The sequence below is a fragment of the Macrobrachium nipponense genome, chromosome 13, assembly GCF_015104395.2.
Source record: "Macrobrachium nipponense isolate FS-2020 chromosome 13, ASM1510439v2, whole genome shotgun sequence".
In the NCBI taxonomy this organism is placed as follows: Eukaryota; Metazoa; Arthropoda; class Malacostraca; order Decapoda; family Palaemonidae; genus Macrobrachium; species Macrobrachium nipponense.
The window spans coordinates 61,920,902-61,938,357 of record NC_087206.1 but is presented as its reverse complement, the minus strand read 5'-3'; the positions used below and the strand labels follow the sequence as shown (position 1 = coordinate 61,938,357).

General features: G+C 38.1%; 1 protein-coding gene across 3 annotated transcripts in view; it reads left to right on the top strand.

The window, feature by feature from the left end:
* Positions 1–5,951: 5,951 nt before the first annotated feature.
* The window catches only part of LOC135225843 (modifier of mdg4-like), a 61,784-nt gene continuing 50,279 nt past the window's right edge, over positions 5,952–17,456 (top strand). For 2 of the 3 annotated variants that reach the window (XM_064265384.1, XM_064265380.1), the window contains exon 1: positions 8,082–8,214. The gene's annotated coding sequence lies outside the window, so the exon portion shown is untranslated. Of the gene's footprint in view, positions 6,090–8,081; positions 8,215–17,456 lie in introns of those variants that run through there. The other variant, XM_064265383.1, reaches the window with a different exon arrangement.

Here is a 17,456-nt window from a genome sequence, read left to right as displayed (position 1 = left end):
GAAGAATTTTGGGTAATTATGTTTCAGAAGAAGCAATGTTTTATTTATATTGTGGGGTTCTGTAAACAGTACTTTATAAATTTTATAACCAGTTAAGTACAGATACGTACATGTACATATATTGTTAGAAACAAATAATTTTCTGAATGTCTCTCTGAAATTATATAAGTAATTTATTAAATTAAATGATTATTAAAAAATACCAGTCTAGATATGCTATTAGATACTATATCTATATATGGAATTAAACTTGACTATTAGCTACGAGAGAGAGAGAGAGAGAGAGAGAGAGAGAGAGAGAGAGAGAGAGAGAGAGAGAGAGAGAGAGAGAGAGAGAGAGAGGATATCGATTTGTGTAGGTCTTTGTTACTTAGCGGAAACTTAGCGGAAGTGGCAGACCCTGAGGTGTTCATTAAGTTGAGGTGAGGCTGTAGTTGCCATTAAAAGCAGTACTTTTTGAAATAGACATATGTTGCTGGGGAAATTTAATTTACATCCATTTTTCAAAGTTGTATTAATAGTTTAACAATGGTACAAGAGTTTGGACACAATTTTTTTTTCACCGGTATTTTCCCATTTCTGTTTTATTGTCATTTCTTCTGTAGCAAGAGAAGAGATTACTTTTGTGTATTTTTACAGCTTTTCAAATAGTATATTTATTGGTATCCATGATTTTGAAATTCAAGGTTTTGTTTAAAATTAAGTACTATAAAATTTGGTGATATCAGTACGTACAGTGATTTACCGTAATCATTTAACTGGAAACTAACATTAAAAAACATCATAGAATAATGCAAGGTCAATTTTAGGCATAGGAATTTGTAAGACTAAAAATATGATCAGTCTAGTTTGGTCACGTTTTTGCCTGTAAATGCAGCTAGTTTAAACAACCAATTTTAATTTAAAGTACATTGAAAAGTTAACTTCTCTATTTTTGTTGTGTTTAAGACATAGTGAAAAAAGTAAAAAAAGATATCAAAGGGCCTGTTGTTAAGCACTCATTCTCTCTCTGTCTCATCTTTATATTTTTTGTATAGTTAAACAGAGATTGTGTAAAAAATAAGTAAATGTAAATGAAGCAACATTCAGAAAATTTCCCAAATCAAAAAATTCGGTGTTACTATCATGCTTGGTTGCTTGTAGTTACAGTGACACTACTAAGCCATTTTGAATTGACAGTTGTAGTTGTAAGCATAAAGAAGTAAGGCAATAATTTGTGTTTGCTGATTATTTGATGTCATGTGATCCACTTTATTATATAAATATTGCTTATGATTAGTTGATACAGAAATGATTACTCTAAATTGATTTCAAGTTCATCTTTAAACTAGTGTTTATTTGTGAAGATACATGACAAGGCTGAATATTTTCCATTTTTTCTTAAGCCTGTATTGTATATGCCAAACAGTTTTAGAAAATTTTCTTTGAAAGTGCACTGGCAGTTCCAAGCACCACAGTTACCTCACTAGGTCTCCACGATTACTTTATGCTTTGTTAACTTTTTATTCAGATTACTGGGAATTTGAAATAATAACCAAAAAGGTGTAGTTCATTTCTTTATAGGTGCCATCCTGCAGAATGAGAGTCGAGTTTAGTGCAATGCTTTTTAGATTGTTAACATTCCTTGCTAAAGGAATTAGATTCATGACCTGGGTTATATTAGTAATGTAACATATTTAATATTAGTAATGTAACATATTTATTTAACATTCAGTTAAAAAAAAACATTTAAGAGATGTGCACACCAAATTTCAGTTGAGCAAGCACATAAGAGAATGATGAGAATTAATTGTTAGTGCCATTCAACTTCCTTAATATGATAAAACTTTGTAAGGGAAAAATTTGTAAGGTCCAGTCATAGAGTATTGTTATTCAGTGTATTATTGGTATTACGCATAAGAGTTTATGTCAAATCTCCAGGGAAATTCAGCTAATATGGGAAAGGATAGGCATATATAGTATCAATTTGTGAAGACATGCATTTAAAAATGAGAAAATTCTCTTGATGAAAGATCACCTTCATTAAGATCAAAGGAAGTTTTGCTTTCTTCTCCGAATCTTTCGGAGAATTTTCATACACACCTATGTCATTCTTTTACCAAGGAGTGCATTCTTTTGGGATCTTTGGAATCAGTATTGAATTTTATACATGCAGTATTTATTTTCTATGGAGGTTGTTCATTTTGAAAAAAGCATATGCATTTTCGCTCCAAAATCCTTTTTTGTTTCTTTGTTGTTCTCTTGGTTTGATGCCATATTTTGTTGATATAATATTGTTGCAGATTGTATTTCTACTGTATAATTTTGTTGCATTTTCTGTGACATATGTCATTAAGTAGGTTTGTACATTTCAGTCTGATTGTAGTGGTAGTCAGGCAACATTTTTTCTTTATATATTTTCCTGTAAAATATTAATGACTAGGAAAAAATACATTTTTTCTGAATTCCATGTTAAGGGGTGAGATAAATTATCCAATTAGTAGTTTACTGCATTTGAACAGTATTGTTTTTGCCATCTATTTGTGTTTTATTCTTGTTAGGCTATGGCTTTTTTTTCAGGCAAGTTATTTATACTGATTAATAAACTGTATGTATTTCTTGGTAGCATATCTAGGTGCTTAAGCTTTTATACTATCTCTTGATTTTCAGATGTTTGAATATAAGTTCTGTACTCTAAAAAAAATTTGAGCGGCAGTGAATTGGGTTACACACACACACACACACACACACCAGGTAAAAGAAAATTATCAAGAAACTTTTTTTTTTTTTCTTTTTTACCATAGTATACAACTGTTGCTTAATATGCTTAAGAATTGGTGAGCTTGCCTAAAATTATACAGAGGTAAGAGTTCATTGTAATATTGTTTAGAATTTAAAAGTTATTTTTTTCCCAATAGTATGTGATGTAACATTTTTTTTCCTCTTATGTGGTGAGGCTTTCTGTCAATAAGACATTTATTTTAATACTGAAAATTAAGAATTTGAGGGTTGAGAATCAGTCAAGGTGTTATGTCGAATCATAATGTCAGTGCCCACATGGCAGATTTGTAAAATAAGAAGTTTTTGTCATTGTATACAGTTTGCAATACTGTATATATTTTTTCAAAGGTCTTTTATGGCTAACAAGGATTGAATGGCATATATTGCAGCAAAAGCAACAGTGTGCAGTCTACAATTTTCATTTTTGAATGGGTAGAACATTTTGGATAGTTTTGGCAAGAGAGAGAGGTATTACTGCAATAGTAAAGCTTTGACCAGGTGTAAAGCCAGTTGTCAGTACATTGACAGCTGGTTGAGGTTATTTCAAGTTACTTGAGGCTTGGTTATACTCATTTACTAAGATTACCTGATGATCCCTTTATATTATTCCTTGTATGCACTACCTTTATACTTCGATTTAAGCACATGACTGTAATTCATGTGTTCGTTTACTTTAAAAACTTCAAAACAACATCAGGAACTTTTGTTATACAAGTGTTTTTAAAATTTTTGGATAATTCTATATTGCAATTGATGGTGTATGGTTATTGCAATGAAGATACACTTGAAATGTTGCTCTATAGCTTTTACCAAATGGACATTAGTCACTGCCATTGAAATTTTTAACCCACTGGTAATGCTGTTATTTCTGTCTCACTGACAAATTTGCTCATTTTGGAATTTTTCTTGTATTTTATGTTTTTAGGGCTCTTGGTCCTTGCAGGGTCCTAGTGTTTGTTTTATTTATTAGCAACAATTTTAAGTACTTGAATTCTTATTTTGAAATCACAATCAGCAGAATCAGTCTCATGTTTTTTGGATAATCATGACACTCAATTGGTTTTGAGTGTCATTAATGGGAAAATTGTGCAATAGCCTGTCAGGAAAGTAACCATTCAGGTTAATTTTTCTTTTTAAAAGTAGCAGTTTAAATATTTTTCTAGGTTGTAATGCAGTTCTGTCCATTTTAAAATTATTTTTTTATTAGTGAACTTGAATAGGACCGTTTCTATCTGAAATGTGTGTAATATGGACTCCCATGGGGTAGGATGCACTTGTCATTATGCAGACAGCGACAGCGTAGATAATCCGTCACACGTCTTCAGTGTTAGATAGTTAATAGCACTTAATCCAGGATGACCTGTTACATTTTTAATGCTGTCAGATTGGTTATTTATTGTTAATTACCATCTAGTGTGTTCATCTCTTGGAAAACCAAATTAGAGTAAACTGTCTGCTTGCCATAAGTAGATTAATGAGTGTGAGTGGTGGTTCTTGGATATGAATGTCTGCATTTTTTGGAAGTAACTTGGACTTCTGCAAGTTTTATTGTGCGTAAGTAGCGTCAGGAGTCCAAAAACTTGTTTGGATATGTCACTATACTGTAACTGTTCGATGCCTGATGTGTACCAAACAGTAGCCACAGCCAACATGTAAGCACCAAAACTAATTGGAAACCAAATGGACTGGGTATCTCAGTCTTCATCTCTTCCCTGTTGAATGGAAGTCTGCTTCTCATGATGTACTTGATGATGTACTGTACATACATTTACAATCATTCCTAATATGTCTGGACACAAAAATTTTATAATAAAAGACTGAATTTTATTTTGGTTATGTTTTACCCTACACATGATAGTTTTTCCTTATGAATCAGATTTTGAAAACTGCTGTTCTCATGAGTGATGCTAAAGTATGCATATCCCCTGCCTACCCATAGTCAATGCCTCTTTAAAGCATTCTGCCAGATGAAAAGTTGAAGGAAACACTATTAGGCAGGTAGATTTTCTTGACAGTTTTCTTATGACAAGATCTGTTTGTGTAACATGAGTGCTAGTTGCAACTACCATGACAAGATCACTAGCATATATATTTTGGGTGATTAAATAATATCTGAAACCCATTATCATTAGTAAATAGCAGAATGTACGGAATAAAGAACCTGATGGTAATAAATTGAAACCACAAGCCAGTGGTGGGTTATGGCATTTATTATATCAAAAGCAGCAAAATGCACAACAATAATGTTGACTCTTCTTGGAATTCGTCATTGATTTTACCTGCGGATATTTGATGAATAGCTCACATTATCCAATCACCATTTGTTCGTAAGGAAATAAAAACTGCCTTTTATATAGAAGTATCCTTCACAGCGGTCAATGAATTTTTGTAACGTGGTTGTTATCTGGTGGGGGGTTACCCTCCAGGCTCACTTGGTCACCTTTCACTTTTCCTTTGGGAGCCATGAAGAGCAGACATGCTTTGTTAGCTGTCTTCGTGTTGAATTTTGATGAGTAGCCTGCTACATCTTTTTGCCTTGCTGTTTATTAACAGTTAATTTAGGCCTGCGTACAGCACACACTAAGCTAAGGACTGCATGCTGTTTCGTACAAGATTGTTATCCTAAATAAACTTTGTATTACAGCGTACCAATATAAGAACCAATTTAGGAATCCATAAGAACCAGTTTTAGAATAGGGTGACCAGACGTCCCCGTACAGTCCCCGTTTTCGGTGACCTGTCCCCGGTTTTCACTGAAGGATCCGAAATTGGAATACAAAAAAAAAAAAAAAAACGATGTTGACCAAACTTTACATAGTTGCACACCGTACTACTCGTACTGTACCGTTTACAGTGTATATAACTAAGGAAATAATGGTATTTCTACAGAAGCAGTCCGCACGGACCGCAAGGAACGTAACCGCGGAAACAACATCCGCTAGGGATTGGGGTTTGGGGGACGTCCGATGTATTTCGCCGTTTTTAGTACTGGGCCCCGGGGGTTTAATTACAGTCGTCCGAATAAATATTACTTAAAATTCTTGTTCAGTAGGTAAAACTGCATGGAAAAAACGCAACTGCCATAGTCTAGCTCGCCGCGGACAAATACCTTAGAGCTACCGAAATAATAAACAGCTTTGCACGGCATAATTTGCGAGATTACAACCTTCCAAAAACATAAAACACCAAATTTCCCGCCCAAACCATCGCCAGTATCGTCAATCGTCATGAACGTCCCTGACTGACTCCCCCCTTGTTTTCCCGCCAGCAACCAGTCGGCAACACTCATTCAGTCTCTCTCTCTGCCATCTAATACCGTTCAATCAATGGTTGGTAGTCATTATTTTCACTATTTCATTATGCTAGGAATAAGGATGTCTTAGTTTGGGTGAAGTTTCCGGCTGATACCTATTTTTTGCAGCTGATTTTATGGATGTTCTTGTTCTCGGCTACTGTGATCACAGAGAAACTCATTGTTAATCAATTGGAATTTTATTCAATTCCTTTGCAATATAGGATAAATAAGGTGGGAGAAACTTTCAATTACAAAAACACGTCATGTTTTGGAGGTTTTTACGCCTCTGAACCGAAAATGTCCCCAGATTTTGTCTCAGAAATCTGGTCACCGTATCCTAGAAGGAACAATTAAGGAAGGATTAGAACTAGGAATAAGTTGCTTTCACAATGTATCCAGCAATTGTTAAATACTAAGAAATATTAAAGAAACTGCAGGAGTCAGTATTTCCCTCAGCCCTAACCACAAAAATGAAGTTGGTCCGAGTTAATTGTCATAAAATGAATGGTAACCTAGGAAAAGTCAGGACAATGAACGTATTAATAGGCTAGCTATGGTGACAAGAGGTGAAGGATGTATTTACCTGTTATAGATTGATTTAGCCTCTCCACTCCTACGTCCTAAAGCTGACCACGAATTAACTAGGCCTGTATTTATTTGCAGATAAGATGGCCTAACCAATGGTGATTACCTAGGCCTATGTCACCATAGCTTGAGGAATTATATTAGCCTATGTTGATTTTTTACCCATGTTCCTAGTATAGCCTAACATAGCCTACAAAATGAAGGTTGATGTAGAGAGAGAAGACTTATACGATAATGTATAGTCTGCCATGGATACTCAAGAGCTGTCAAATGTAATAAGCAGCCAAAATACTAGGTATAGGAAACTGCAATTTCCCAAGAAATACCCGACGAGCCATTATTATTTTGATTAACCGGCTAATTTATCAAACTGCATCTGTCACTCCACACCATTCAATTCTAACAGAAATAATAGTTCGGTCATTAACCTATTTATTACAACTTACAGTAGACGGGGAAGACGTGATATTAACCCATGCAGATTTAAATATACCTTATAGATAATCATTCTAGGTGATATGTCCTTAAACCTAAAGATGTTATGATGTCGAAATTGTCAGAATTAAAAGACTTAATATGTATATTTTTTTATAGTCGCTAGAGTTCTGCCTTCAATGTGGCGAAAATCACAAATCAAAATGAACGTGCCAGAAACACATTGAAAGCGTAAAAATTGTGTAAAGGAAGGCCATAGTGACACTATACTCTAAACATAAATTATATGATTGGAATAAGTGCATAGCATGTAAGGCGAGCAATAATATGGATCATGGCTTTGAATAATCTTCTAAAGTTGTGCCATATTCATGGTCATTAAAATGTCCGTGAGCTGATATGGCATTTGGCTGATATAACGTTGATATTGTATCCTATAGTTACTTCGATAATTATGATTATAATTTGTTTAACTCAGATGTTGCAAAGGTTTCCCATGAAATTGTATGTTTAGGTTCCGTAGACTTTTTGTCATAGTTGTGTTATTTGTAAAGGTAACTTTGCATTCCCAAGGCACAGGTGCATTATACCTGAAATTATTTTCATCACTTACGTGTGGTCACTGCGGTGTGTGTTTTTCTGTTGGATTTATGAATAATATTGCTTAACGAGCTCGGACTTTTTATTTATTTACTGGCCAGCTGAAAATAGTTTTAATACCCTCTCAATATCTTGATAAAACTAGAGTACTCTGAAAATACCCGCATCCGTCATTTTAGTTTTGTTTATTTGTCATTTCTTAAAGAGCTGTTAGTATGACAGGTGAATAATAATTATCCTTTCCATTAAAGAATGCTGAATATTGAGCAATTACCGAGTCCATGCTAAGGATGGCAACCGGGGTCCTAATTCAGATGTTCCCTGAATTCAAGAGAGAAAAATTCTCAACTACCTAAACCCCGAAGGCGGCGCACACACACACGCACGCACGCACGCACGCACGAACGAGTGGCAGTGGGTGTGTGTGTGTGTGTAAGTGTGTACACCTGAGGAAGATGTGTGCGTGAGTGTCAGTGTGTGTGTGGTGGAGGGCCGGGGTGGTGGCGTTTGGACGTACACGCAGTCGGTGGTGGCTGGAGGTAAGTGTGAATCTCGACTTGACTTTTGAGCGACTTTGTGATAGTGTTAAGGTGTCGGTGATTCCAGTGGAAGGCGAAGCGAGTGAAAAGAATTCGGGAAAATGAGGCAAAATAATCAACCAATTGGGGTTGGCGCCGCGGGGCTGCTGCTGGAGCCAAGGGTGAGGAGGAGGAAGAGGTGGTGGACGGTGGTGGAGGAGGAGGATGGCAGCAGACGGTGGTGGAATTGGTCGTGGAAATCGCTCGAGACAGCTTCGTCGGGGACGCCATCTTTAAAGGAGGCAAACGTGTTGGCACGGGTTTGCGTTATTTCCGAGGTGAAAAATTCATGAAATATCTTGTAAGGCTTTCCGTTGGTATGTTTTTGTTAGTGTGCCCCAAACTAGAGGCCGCTCTATCGAGGAATTTAATTAAAATAAACGTGTGACTGTCCTAGCCTCCATTACGTATCTTCTCTATGTAAACAAACGTTTCTCATATGCATAACATTGAAAGCGTTTTGATCTCCGGTGATGTATAGGACGGCTATCATTAACACCAGCGATGTTCTCAGTTAGTGCTTCGGAACAGTAATAATTACTCTGTAGTATATAATTCTTTATTGAAAGATCATATTTGTGCATGACAAGCCACTTGAAAACATGATACAACTATTCCGGTTTGTTATTGCAAGCTTTACATTCAGTTTTATACTTATGAGCGTCTACACATTCTTGTTAGAAACGTTTGCTAATGTTCACTGTTTTATATATATACTATTATATGCAAGTCGCGTCGTCCTTATATCCTTTTGCTGGGTCTTATTCTATGAATACTAAATGGACGTTCCATAAGCGTTTGAACATACACGAGTATGTACTGACATTTCATGACAAATGGATTTAATTTAAGTTTTGTATATATTGTTCCTGGGTCATGTAAGTGTATGCTTCATGTAGGTTGTAGCAAATATAATTGATGGCGCATTGATACTGGGTAAAATTGCATGGTATTGGATACTGACACATTCAAGATGTTAATATTGAATTTCTCTGTTCACTCGTTTAGAAGCGTTGCTGACCAATGGCAATACTTAACACTGAGGACATTCTCGGTAGCTGCCATGTTGACATCGTTATCGGCCTCTTTGTAACCGAGTAGTAATAGGTTTGTGAGTTGTGTCATGTCTCAAGATTCCTTTGCGGTGACGTCACACACGACATTGGTAACTCGCCAACCTTACAGCGCGTAGTTCTCTATTTTTTTGAGTGTGTACAGTTCCATTTAAATTGTTTTTATTTGTGCATTGACTCTTGAAGGATGTTTGGAATGCACTGCATAAAAGTTACGGCTTTGTGGATGACGCAATCCGCCTTGGGGGATAATTATAGACGTGATGTTGGAATGAGAGATTGGGGTCGGGAAGATTCTCAGAAGTGTGAATAACTTCAATGTCTTTAAGTTGAGAGCCGTCATTTGAGTCGATGTTTCTGGTAAATAAATGGAATTTCTAACTTTATATTTGTCGTAGAGTTTATTTTGGGACATATTTATTTCCCCGTGATGGGTTTTATATATCTGTCGTTACAGATAGCGGCAATAAAAGTAATTTTCACTGTACGAAGGTTTTATTTGCTTATTTATTTTCGTAGATTTTATTTTGGAATATATTCATTTCCTCGTGATGTGTTTTTTATCTGTCGTTACAGATAGCAACAATGAAACTGATTTCCATTCTACGGAGGTTTTATTTATTTATCTTTTATTTGTAATTCTTTTGTTTTACTGGCAAACAATGATCTATACGCGAGTTTTAGCAGACTCGCCAGAGAAGCCACCATGACGGGACAAGGTTCGGATTGGAAGGTTTAGCCCGATCAGGCCCTTCTCAGTTAACCGAGTCCTTCTATATATATCTTTGCTCTTTTCTGTTACCCGAGTCATTCGATATAGCCCACTGCCCTTCTTCGGTTACCTGAGCCCCTTAGCCATCATTGCAATCTCCTGGTCCTCCCGAAATTGAGCGTGGTTTTGGTATCCGTCTACTTATAGTACTACGGCCCCATCAAAAATGACTTTTTCTCTTGGCGCCAGTGAAAGTTTGATCGGCGGGAGGTTCTTATGTCCATTGTGAGATCCCTTAAAGATATGTATATATAAATGACGCCTGAAGTTTTGTAGCCACACACACGCAAACACAGCGACTGTGGTGGTGTGGTCCTAGTTAGTTTACTAGACCGGTCGGATCAAGTGTAGCGCTCTAGTCGAGCGTGAACTTGACACCTGTGCTGAACAGCTGCCTCGGTGAGTCTTCCTCTCCCACAGAAATGCCAGAGAGCGAGTCATTTTAAGATTGTTGCTGCTTCTTTGACATTCTCGTCAATATTTTGGCCGTCAGCACAATACAGTCAGCCGTCTAAAACTCCTCTTCTTCTTTACCTTTAGCTTTTGCCATTTCTATATGGGGCCGCTGTTTCTAGTTAGCCTTCTCCATCTTCCTCTGTCCTGTACATCTTGTTCTCTTAGACCCTTTTCCTTCATGTCATTCAGTAATTTATCTTTCCACCTGAACTTTGGCCTTCCCCTCCCTCTTCTGCCCCCCACCTCAATGTTCATAACCCTCTTACGTGTTCATCTTCTCTCCTCATGACATGACCAAACCATTTGAGTTTTCTTTCCTGAGCTTTTATGAAACCTCTAATACTTGGCTGTCCCCCTGATCAATTCATTCCTGATCTTATCTCTTTTTGTGGCACCACACATCCACTTCAGCATTCTCATCTCGGCCACTTCCATTCTTCTTTCTTGTTCTTTCTTTATTGGCCAAGTCTCTGCCCCATAGAGCATGGATGGTCTAGCTACGCTTTTATAAAAATTTCCTTTAACTTTTGCACTGGTCCTCCTGTCACAAAGTATCTCTGATGACTTTCTCCAATTCATTCATGCCGTCCAAAACTGGTATGGCGTTAATGGTTATGACACAGATTTTGGTTTGCAGTCCTCTTCTGTATTGTATAAATAGAAGGCACCGTTGAGTGTTGCACGAACCAACTACCAAGGAACCCTTAGGTTCATAGGGCTAGGTAACATCTGTTTGAGAACTGTAAGTTCCTGGTCTGTGCCCCTTCTAATTAGAACCACTTCCATCAGTGGCAAGAAACCGTTTAGACACCTAGAAGATTGTGGCCACAGTAACCTCTGACTCAGCAGTTGTGGGTTTTATATTAGTCTATTTTTATATTAGTCTATAAGTTTCTTTATATTTACATTGGATTATTTATCTCAGGAAGTATGCAAGCAGTGCTACTATCAAACTGTAAGTTAGTAGGCCTATTCAGTTTTATTTTATCTCTATTTCTCATGCTGTCACCTCTGACTACGAGAGGCAATTATTAGGAGAAAAACTTTAACAGTAGATTCTCACACGGTACAGATGGAGATCTTATTTCAAAGACCTCGCTGTGTATAGAGTTTTCATTTTACGCTTCACTTATACACACACACACACACGGAAGATCATTACCAAGCGCTTTCAAGTTTATTCACGTATCGTCGGGGCACAAAAATAAATTATATCACGACGCTTGGTAAAAAAAAAAAAGAAAAAAAAATCTGTGAATTCGTCTCTTAGAAACCTAGTATTCTGTGGGCATATCCTGTTTATCGACTGCGCTTAGCTCAACTGTGAGTGGGATGATGATGTGTTGCTAAGGGACTTAAATTGCGAACTGCAACATTTGGCACTCGTGAATCTAAATAATTTTCCCTTAGGGGCTAGTGCCGTCAGTGCACCTCATACGGTGCACTGTAGGCATTAACTTAAGGTCATTCGCAGCGTGCCTTCGGCCCCTAGCTACAACCCCTTTCTTTCGTTTTACTGTACCTCTTGTCATATTCTCTTTCTTCCATCGTACTTTCCATCCTCCCCTAACAATTGATTCATAATGCAACTGCAAGTCTTTTACTGCCAATTTCCGTTTCAGCGCTGAATGATCTCGTAGGTCCCAGTGCTTGGCCTTTTTGGCCTAAATTCTATATTTAGTGTGAACTTGTAATGTTATTCTATAAGTATGCGTGATTTGATCATTGCCTCTCGAGTATTGGAACTTCATATGGAAATCATTTTAATTTTTGGAGTTTATTTTGGACTCTCTCTCTCTCTCTCTCTCTCTCTCTCTCTCTCTCTCTCTCTCTCTCTCTCTCTCCTAAAGAAAAAATGAAGAATAATGGACTTTTCTAATAATTAGATTTTTCAACGAGATTTTTCCCGTAAAATTATTTTATTTTAGTTTTACATGTTTCGCCATATTAGATAAATTAGTACCACATCCAGTTACTGATATTTTTTTTATTATAATGACTTCAGAGTACTGAATGTGTTGTATACGAAAAAGGTGAATTGTATACCAGTTAATACTGTAGTTTTGTATTTGAAAAGCAAATCTCCAGTTTGTTTGTATTTTAATTTTTTTTTGTAAAGTATATATTTAAAAGTGTTTCAAAACTTTTCTTGCAATTTTTGAAAGACTGCGAATGCAATAATGTTATGATTTGGTGAACAAGATTTATAGGGAATTCCTCTGTGCAGGCAAACTTAACCGTAATGCAAAATCCCTTGGTGTGTGTTGTGTTCGTGTGTTCGCGCGGTGTTTTTGGGTGGTGGGGTGGGGGAGGAGATGGTTCCTCTCGCGTAAACAAGAAAGAGTCCTATCTCCTTGCGTGGTCCAAGAGCCCAGCCTCCTTATGACATCACTGCCAGGCGTACAAGGTGCCGTCCGTCGGCGACAGACCTGCTGTATTGATCTATTCAGTGTTATGGCCTCATATTTTGTATATATTTACAGATAGGCTCAAAATGACCTAATTCTTTATAGATTGACACCTGTCGTCAGTCACCGCTCTGTTTTTGCGGCAACATTGGAGTAAGGTGGTTTGAAGGTGACGTCACTTATGACTCACTTGAGTAACTCATTCATTCCTGATGATCATCAACAACATTGACTTGGAAGTGAACAATCTTTATCTTATCGTGATAAGTTGAATCTGAATCGACGAAACATGAATGAAATATGTTTTGACGCCTCGGGAGGGGCTGTCTTTTTTTATGCCGTCGCAGAGAGAATGAAGAAGCATAACACTTCTTGAAAGGGGGTGGGAGGGACAAGAGAGGTGGAGAATTCAGAAGGTAGAGAGGGTCTTTCTGGACATCCCACTAGGCGCCAGGGGCCGTGTATACCATTTCAACATTTTCTGGCGGAATTCTTTTCTCGTTCTTTGTGACTTTTGGACGGATTTTGGCTTCTTCCAAAGAAGACTAGACAGTAATTCGTTGATTAACCTTTGTAAAATGTTGTCATTCATTGACAGGTGTCAGATGCCACACATTAACGAATATTGCAGGTGTTATATTTGGATTAGAGTAAGTATAATGGGTAGTTGTGGCAGGACAGAGAGGGGGTGGGGGAGAGCCTGTGACTGCGAGTGGTATGGTCTCGTTTTGCGCTGAAGGAATTCTTCTTGGGCTATAATGTAATAAAACTGTAGGCGCCGTATTTCAGGAAATCGCGTATTCTTCTGTACTTGCCCATTAAGTATATCTCCCTCTCACTCTCAGTCGCGTACCTCGTAACGATTAGATAATGTATCGTAAAATCAACCGCCCAGGTGTGCTTGTGAATTATAACATATACTTGTATATGCGGTATATGCAATTATTTATAAGTCATTTTGGGACGGGAAGGGTTGGCGTTACTTGGAGATGAGTGTGATCAGAATTGCATCTTCCTTCTTTCAGCTTCATTCAAACTCAAGGGCTTTGTTCTGTCAGGCAAAAGGTGATGGCGGTGGCGGGGAATTTTCTTGTTATCATGTCTAAGTGGCCCCGAGTTGGGGCAAGAAGTGGTGGGGGGTGCGAAGTTGTTGGGGGTGGAAGATTGCTATGATAAGAGACAGTAGAGAGATGCTGGGGATTAGCAGCCTTTGGGGTGAGTGTAAGTGGGGGGAGTAAGGGGGTAGGGTGCCTGGTATAAGACTATATATACGAGGCGTCGGGTGGAATTGGGACTGGCCCGAGGGCAGTTATGCTGTTGAGGCGTCGCCACAACTCTGAAAAAGAGAGGGAGAGGATAGATATATACTATGTATGTTGCTAGGGATGATGGGGGAGTCTCTCTCAATCTCTCTCTCTTTCTGTATTCTATTCTGCTCTTGGTGTGACCCTCTTTCCCATTTATTCTTTGAGGATCCCCGTCAAGAGCCAGAATTCCTGTTTAGCGCGAGCGGATCTATTGTTTGAACATAATGGTCTGTATTGTTGAGCCTATAAGTGGATATAGACCCTTCTTTGGTCGGTCATCTTATTCTCTCGCCTCCTTGGGATGTCCTGAAAGCCAGTTGTTGGCAAAAGTCATATCCTACCCTTGGCATGAACCCGGTGTGCTGGATAGCCAAAAATTTGGCTATTTTCTTCGTTGAAAGTATTGCCTGAACTATAGTCCCTACCCTCCCATTCCCCTACCTACCCAGCGCCACCCGGGGCGGACAGACAGGTTTTCCAGGGGTGGATGGATGTCTCCCCTACCATTCCCCTACGTATCCTGCCCCCACACGGTGCAGACCAACAGGTTTGCAGGGGTGGATGGATGCATCCTCTACCCTTGCATTCCTCTACCTACCCAGCCCCACCTGGGGCGGACGGACAGGTTTGCAGGGGGTGGATGGATGTCTCCCCTACCATTCTCCTACGTACCCCGCCCCCTCACGGTGCAGACAAACAGGTTTGCAGGAAGAGGGTGGATATCTCCCCTACCCTTTCATTCCCCTACCTACTCTAACCCACCTGGGGCGGACAAACAAGTTTGTAGGAGGTGGGCGACTGTGTCATGTCTCCCCTACTGTCATTCGGGGTAGGACAAACAAGATCAGATCCTCTCGAATTTTCATATTATAGGTAGATTAAGATAAATCGTACTACGAGGCATTTGCTACAACGAAGAACAGGAAATCGACCACTTCAAAAGTCTGGAGATAAAGGTAAGAAATCTTTTGTGATTACAGTAGATAATGTTTCCTGACAAAATTGATTTTATTATTATCATTATTATTATTATTATTATTATTATTATCATTATTATTATTATTATTATGGAACCAGAAATTGATCCGTCGCAACTCATGGAAAAATTATATCGTCAATTCTGCTGAAATAAAGTGCGAGTATGATCTGAACTATATGATGTGTGCGCATGACTTGAAATTAGTTTTAATTCTTTAAGACACTGCGGCTAGTGGTTACCTTCGGATTTTCGTGTATGCAGCTCAATTCAGGGTCTTGGATGGACTGCGTGTTCCTAGATTTCGTCCTCTAATTTTAGATTCGAGGGAAAACAAAGATTAGCGATAAAATCTGGGATATTATTTGGTTTTATAGTTCATTTTGTGTAGCCTCTATAAATACAAAAAACGTCAGCTGTGAATCGGTAGGTTTCACAATAGGACAAACTGTGTGTGTGTGCTAAAAAAATATTAAGAGTACCTAATTTTTGCTAAATATTATTAGTGCCTAATTTTTGCTAAAATATTTGTAGAGTACCTCATTTTTGTGCTACGATTTGTATCCCCCGTGTTATATTGGGCATAAATTTCAGTCCCTCATTATTCTGTTAAAACTACAAATTATGACGTGATTTCGAATCGTCAGCTCCAGTGATGACAATGAAAAAGAATCTCAGGAAATCCGAGGAAAGTCTGAAGAATCTTTGAACGCTGAGATGTCCTTCCGAGGTCCCTCTCGTCCCTCCCCCCTTAGTTCTTACTTAGACGACATTCAAGTTGAAATGCTATTGTCGTAGTTTGTTTTGGCTTATGAAAAAAATTATATGCCAGTGAATACAAAAAATTAAATTAATAAAAATGCTGTCAGCGCGTGTAATTCTATACCAACTTAGTAAAGCGGTCCTTGCCTCAGCGCCAACCCAACTTATGACGTAGTGTCCACAGAGATTAGATAGGAATTTCCTTTTAACTTTCGTCTGTGTTCTTCTGTGTGTGTGCGTGTGTAAGTGGATTTGTTTTTTTCCTTTGTGCGCGGGGATGGTCAATTAAGTTTGTTTGTTCGGTCATTTACTTAATGGTTTTATTGTTTCAGTCTGCTTAATTTGCAATGGGCACAAACGTCATTCTACATGTTTGATATATAGTAGTATAGTAGGCGTTATATGCCTTTGAAACGGCTTCCTTGCTTCTGAAAATGTTTTCTTGTCCTGTATGGGACGCAAAGAAGAAGAATCTCGCCCAAACGACCCTAAAATCGTATAGGATAAGAGGATGGTAAACTCGGGTTTCAGATAGCTTTTGCAGAGTTTAAAAAGGTCGACTGGGCCTTTAAGGTCGACTTGGCCTTTGTATTCGGCAGATTCCGAACCTGTCTACTCTTGTAGTGAGGCGATGGTGCGTCATCCCACCATGAAGAAAGAGACCACTAAGCATAAATATTGTTTTGATGATGAGGGTAGTCGTCATTGAAGATTCCAAACACGCTTTTCGTTTTTTTTTTTCGTTTTTTTATATATTTTTATTAGCTTGTAGGTTAGAGCACAGTTGGCGTTCGAGAGGTAAAATGCCCATGTTACCATTACTTTAATTACACTTGTCTTCAGAGAGTTCGAACTTTTATTTACCCTTTGTCTTGAGGGAGTTCGAACTCTTATTTAACCTTTGTCTTGAGAGAGTTCGAACTTTTATTTACCCTTTGTCTTGAGGGAGTTCGAACTTTTATTTAACCTTTGTCTTGAGAGAGTTCGAACTTTTATTTAACTTTTGTCTTGAGAGAGTTCGAATTTTTATTTACCCTTTGTCTTGAGAGAGTTCGAATTTACCAGCATTATTTATTTACAAAATGTACCCATGTATACATTGACACATTAAAATCAAATATATACAAATACCCAGAGATCAAGGCCCATACCCCCAGCATGTGGTTCTCATACCCCCAAGGGGTATGGATACCTGCTGTTAAGAACTCCTGGCTTAGCCTATCCCCTTCCACCCCCTAAAACCCCTCGCTTTCAGAGTAGAAGTGCTTAGAACCGCTTCCAAATTTTCTTGGAGCGCATTTAGAATTGATTCCTTCGACGCTGGAATGATGCTCAGTGCTACTTCATTTACGTCAGGGAGTGCTTAGAATACTTCCTTCACTTCAGGGAGCGTCTAGAATACTTCCTTCACTTCAGCACTTCAGAGAGCATTTAGAATACTTCCTTCAC